Source organism: Girardinichthys multiradiatus, chromosome 17 (assembly GCF_021462225.1).
Source record: "Girardinichthys multiradiatus isolate DD_20200921_A chromosome 17, DD_fGirMul_XY1, whole genome shotgun sequence".
Lineage (NCBI taxonomy): Eukaryota > Metazoa > Chordata > Actinopteri > Cyprinodontiformes > Goodeidae > Girardinichthys > Girardinichthys multiradiatus.
The window spans coordinates 600262-606318 of NC_061809.1; positions in this window are offsets into that span (position 1 = coordinate 600262).

The following is a 6057-nucleotide window of genomic DNA, read 5'->3' on the forward strand; positions in this document are numbered from 1 at the left end:
AATTGGCCTGCCAACTCTCCTGCCCTGAACCCCATAGAGAATCTGTGGGATATTGTGAAGAGAACGTTGAGAGACTCAAGACCCAACACTCTGGATGAGCTAAAGGCCGCTATCGAAGCATCCTGGGCCTCCATAAGACCTCAGCAGTGCCACAGGCTGATTGCCTCCATGCCACGCCGCATTGAAGCAGTCCTTTCTGCAAAAGGATTTCTGACCAAGTATTGAGTGCATAACTGTACATGATTATTTGAAGGTTGACGTTTTTTGTATTAAAAACACTTTTCTTTTATTGGTCGGATGAAATATGCTAATTTTGTGAGATAGGAATTTTGGGTTTTCATGAGCTGTATGCCAAAATCATCCGTATTAAGACAATAAAAGACCTGGAATATTTCAGTTAGTGTGCAATGAATCTAAAATATATGAATGTTAAATTTACATCATTGCATTATGGAAAATAATGAACTTTATCACAATATGCTAATATTTTGAGAAGGACCTGTAGATGCAGCCAAGGGCCAGAGGGGTCTGGTTTGGGGACCAGTGGATTTCATCTCTTCTTTTTGCAGATGACGTGGTCCTGCTGGCCCCCTCTAGCCAAGACCTACAGCATGTGCTGGGGCGGTTCGCAGCCGAGTGTGAAGCGGCTGGGATGAAGATCAGCTCCTCCAAGTCCGAGGCCATGGTTCTCGACCGGAAAAGGGTGGCTTGTCCTCTTCAGGTTGGAGGGGAGTTCCTGCCTCAAGTGGAGGAGTTCAAGTATCTCGGGGTCTTGTTCACGAGTGAGGGAAGAATAGAGCGGGAGATCGACAGACGGATCGGTGCGGCTGCCGCAGTAATGGGGGCGCTGTGCCGGTCCGTTGTGGTGAAGAGAGAGCTGAGCCGAAACGCGAAGCTCTCGATTTACCAGTCGGTCTACGTTCCTACCCTCACCTATGGCCATGAACGTTGGGTCATGACCGAAAGAACGAGATCCCGGATACAAGCGACTGAAATGAGCTTCCTTCGTAGGGTGGCCGGGCACTCCCTTAGAGGGTGAGGAGCTCGGCCATCCGGGAGGGGCTCGGAGTAGAGCCGCTGCTCCTCCACATCGAGAGGAGCCAGTTGAGGTGGCTCGGGCATCTATACCGGATGCCTCCTGGACGCCTTCCTCGGGAGGTGTTCCAGGCACGTCCCACCGGGAGGATATTGAGGGGATGGCCCAGGACACGCTGGAGGGACTATGTCTCTCGGTTGGCCTGGGAACGCCTTGGGCTCCCCCTGGAGGAGCTGGAGGAGGTGTCTGGGGAGAGGGACGTCTGAGTGTCTCTGCTGAGTCTGCTGCCCCCGCGACCCGGTCCCGGATAAAGCGGAAGATGATGAGTATGAGTACGTTTCCAGAAGGTCACACTATTATTTTTAAAACTGTCCTTTAGGAGCCTTCCCTGGAGGCTCACAGGTGGAAACATCATTATGTTGTACAACAATAGGTTTGGTTTGGCTATGACTAACCATTAAGTGCAAAGGCAATTATTAATATAGATGGTGATTTTAATCAAAATTACCAAGTTGAGCACCACCTGATTACCAGGAAGTAACAGGCAAACAGCTCTCTGTCAGGTATTGGTTTATAAATACCTGCCTGGTGAGGTGTGGCATTACTGAACAATAGATGAAGGAGAGAATTCACAGACTGACATTCTCAAACAGCAAGCCCTGCACACAATACGCCGAATAAACACAACTTCTCTCTAAAATACAAGAATTTATAACGAAATACTTCAACTTTCTGTTACTTTAGTTAACAAACTCTTTAACTAGACTGGTAACAGTCAACAAAACTACTAAGTAAAAATGAAAATAAGGGAAACTAAACTATGTGAAAAACAAATTGTAAAATTGAACAAATAGGAATAAAACCGAAACCAATGACCGATAAAAAGATGATCATTGGTTTCAGTTTTCAGTGAATACATATTCACAGTTTAGTGTGAATATGTATGTTTAATAACCAAGGTTTAATTAGAGGAACTGGGATTGAGGCCAAATCATCTCTGAAAGCTAACAGAGAACAACAGTTGCTATGTGCTCAAACAACCAGTTCACAATGCAAAGCAGAAGGGTTTCAAAAATTATTTGCTCAATAAGAAATCAATAACGTTTGGATAAACTTGTGTTAACCAGCCAACACAGTGATTGATTGAACACAGTGAGGGACTACCAAGATGGTGGCACCACAGACGTCACATCTGGGATTGGCAGTTCAGTCGACCAAAACAAACAGTGGCTGTGGCGCTATCAGAGAAGTAGAATGCCTGGTTATTAAAACACGAATGCTTTGTGTTGTTCCTAATATGTTTCATTCTAAGAAGATTTTAATTTTGCTCTAATAAAGATAGAAATATCCATCTGCATCAAGCACAACTTGTTGGCGGGGAATACAGTTTAAGGGCCTCAAATGGTCCCTGGGCCACACTTTGGACACCCCTGGGATACACGAACAGCTGACCGCACTTTATTTTGGATCCAAGGTTTTCTTCAAAGATGTAGTCTTTTACTCGGCTAGTGAGATCAAGACATTCATGCACGTGTCCTGCTCCCCTGACCTGTCTTTTTTGTTTTCTGTCTGTAGTTGGGTCATTGTTTCCCCCCAAGGCTGGGCCCAACAATGAATGTTGCAACTAACTTTCAGGGAACTTTAGGGGGAAGATTCCTGGATTGTTTTTAAAGGTCACATTGTAATTGTTAAATTTAATGTTCAGGGAATCTTCCCTGAAGTGTTCAAAAATGTTTCAAACACATTAAACTGTAGAGAAATGTCTATAAAGGTTCTCCATGTAGTCTTTAAGGGACTTTTAGAAAACACAGCCTGATGGTTCCCAACAGGTTAGGATTTAGGGTTTCCTGGGCACCATCAAATGTCAAACGTAAAGAAACCTATAGGGCCTGGAAGCTATCTTTGTTTGTCAGTTATTGGCTGCTGTTTTCCTCAGATTGAAATGCTGACTTGCAAATTTCTCCACCATTACTTCATCGGTTCTTAAACGACCACACTGAAATATCTGCTCATTTTAAAACTGAGCAACATTTCTCTGTCATGAGAAAAGATAAAGAACAATACATTTTTTACACTGTGCTAAGAAGGGGCAGATGTGGAAAAGTAAAAAATAAACACTAATGATAGAAGTCAAAAGGAATCATCATTGTATTGACGGTGATTACTAAAATAGACACAGTGATTAACAAAAGCTGATTTACACCTCAAATGGTCTGGTGGTTGTCAATATTTTTTGCTCTGATAAGGCAGAAAGTATTTGTCAATAGGCCTTTCCACATCACTGGCCTACAAACCCATTCAAACTACTTTTCAAATATACACAGCTGAAAAAAATAAAGGGAAGGAAGACTTAAACAACACAATTTAACTCCAAGTAAATGAAACCTGTGAAATCAAACTGTCCACTTAGGAAGCAACACTGATTGACAATTTATTTCACATCTTGTTGTTCAAATGGAAAAGACAACAGGGGGAAATCTTTGGTGATTATCAAGACACTCAATAAAGAAGTGGTTCTGCAGGTGGGGACCACAGACCACTTCTCAGTACCGATGCTTTCTGGATGATGTTTTGGTCACTTTTGAATGTTGGTGGTGCTTTCACACTCGTGGTAGCATGAGACGGACTCTACAACCCACACAAGTGGCTCAGGTAGTGCAGCTCATCCAGGATGGCACATCAATGCGAGCTGTGGCAAGAAGGTTTGCTGTGTCTGTCAGCGTAGCGTCCAGAACCTGGAGGCGCTACCAGGAGACAGACCAGTACACCAGGAGACATGGAGGAGGCCAAGAGGAGCACTGCCAGAGCCCTGCAAAATGACCTCCAGCAGACCACAAATGTGCATGTGTTTGCACAAACAGTTAGAAACTGACTCCATGAGGATGGTATGTGGGCCCGACGTCCACAAATGAGGGTTGTGCTCACAGCCCAACACCGTGCAGGACGCTTGGCATTTACCAGAGAACATCAGGATTGGTAAATTCTCCACTGGCGCCCTGTGGTCTTCACAGATGAAAGCAGGTTCACACTGAGTACATGTGACAGACGTGACAGAGTCTGGAGACACCATGGAGAGCGATCTGCTGCCTGCAACATCCTTCAGCATGACCGGTTTGGCAGTGGGTCAGTAATGGTGTGGGGTGGCATTTCTGTGGAGGCCCGCCCGTTCCCCAGACTTGAATCCGATTGAGAACATCTGGAACATCATGTCTTGCTCCATCCACCAACGTCACATTGCACCACAGACTGTCCAGGAGTTGGTGGATGCTTTAGTCCATGTCTGGTAGGAGATCCCTCAGGAGACCATCCGCTGTCTCATCAGGAGCATCTCCAGGTGTTGTAGAGAGGTCATACAGACACGTGGAGGTCACACACAATACTGAACCTCATTGTGACTTGTTTTAAGGACATTACATCAAAGTTGGATCAGCCTCTTGTGAGTTTTTCCACTTTAATTTTGTGTGTGACTCCAAATCCAGGCCTCCATTGGTTCATAAATTTGATTTCCATTGATGATTTTTGTGTGATTTTGTTGTCAGAACATTCAACTTTATACAGAACAAAGTATTTAATGAGAATATTTCATTCATTCAGATCTAGGTTATTTGAGTGTTCCCTTTATTTTTTGGAGCAGTGTATATAAAAAGTACAGATCTGTTACTAATTTTATATTTATCATAGGTCGGCTATCAGAAGTTCTGTCTCCTAGCGCTACTACTCCGAAGCATAAGAATATTTTTGTAATGTCTCTGTTTCAGTGTTTGCCGGTCATTCTGGTCGGCAGCTGAAGTGCGTGGAAACGCCGCACTTTCTCCACAGACGCTTTATAAATGGGTTAACGAGGCGCCCGTCGCCACGTGAGCCTCCAGTTATATAATATATAGGTCAGCACGTTTCTCGCTGGCACGTGCAGCCTTCTTTCTTACGTAGTCTCGTGCAAAGGTCTCGCATAACTCTATGTAGGTGAGCGCCGAAGATCGTCAATGACAGTCATGACCTATCACTCCTGAAGTATTTCCCTGATCCTGTGTCTTACAAATCTCCCCAAGGTGAATATTTTCAATAAAAACACAAAAATAGCCGGAGACTGTTTTTCGCATAAATATAGAGTTCGGAAATGTTTTTTTTTTTATCTTAGATTTTAGAATTTGTTTAAAAGAAATAATCTAAAGTTCCAGCAAAATGCCCTTGATTTTTTCAGGCTTGTTATAAAAACACTAATCAGATAAAATAATCAATTAAAAAATATATATATTCAATGGTAAGTTTTCCAATGTGATATCACTAACTGTTTCCTTTCGCATGTAGTAACCCTTTTCATTATTGTGTAGTTGTAAGCATTGAAACAAAATAAGACCAAAAGTTGTTGGTCTGGGATTCACAGCTTTCAGTTCGAACCTACATAAAAAGGTTATTTCACTGTTAATTGTTCATAATTTTATTCTTGTGAATTTATACCGCATTTAGGCATTTATGAGACATCCCAGATATATACCTGAACTGGATTATTTTACACTGAACTGAAATTTCTTTAAACACAGTTTGAGATTCATGGAGCCTTTACTACATTAGCTAACCCCCCCCCCCCCCCCCCCACACACACACACAAATCACTCTCAGAGCCTATCTGGCATTGGAGGCCGACAGTACCAAAATCCAGCAGATTAATAATTTGTCAAATAAATGTTTATATATGTGAAATAAAAAGGTTAACAATGTATCAATGATCATTATGGGCAAACACTTCAAGCAGAGCTTTATCAAAAGGTCTCAAAATAAATTTGTCTGTCCTTCCCGAGTGGATTTGTAAACTGTGTTGTAGCTCTTTTTGTTGCATTTGAATTAATTGCTTTTTCCTCTGTGTGTTGCTTTTCAGCTCATGAAAAGTGCTAGACTTATTGCACTGTGAACGATGACAGTCAGTTACCAGCTTCAGCAAGCATCTTTTCCTTTTCTGTTATTCTGGGGACGAGTTGCACATTTCAAACCAGAAAACGTATACTTGCACTTTGTTCGAACTG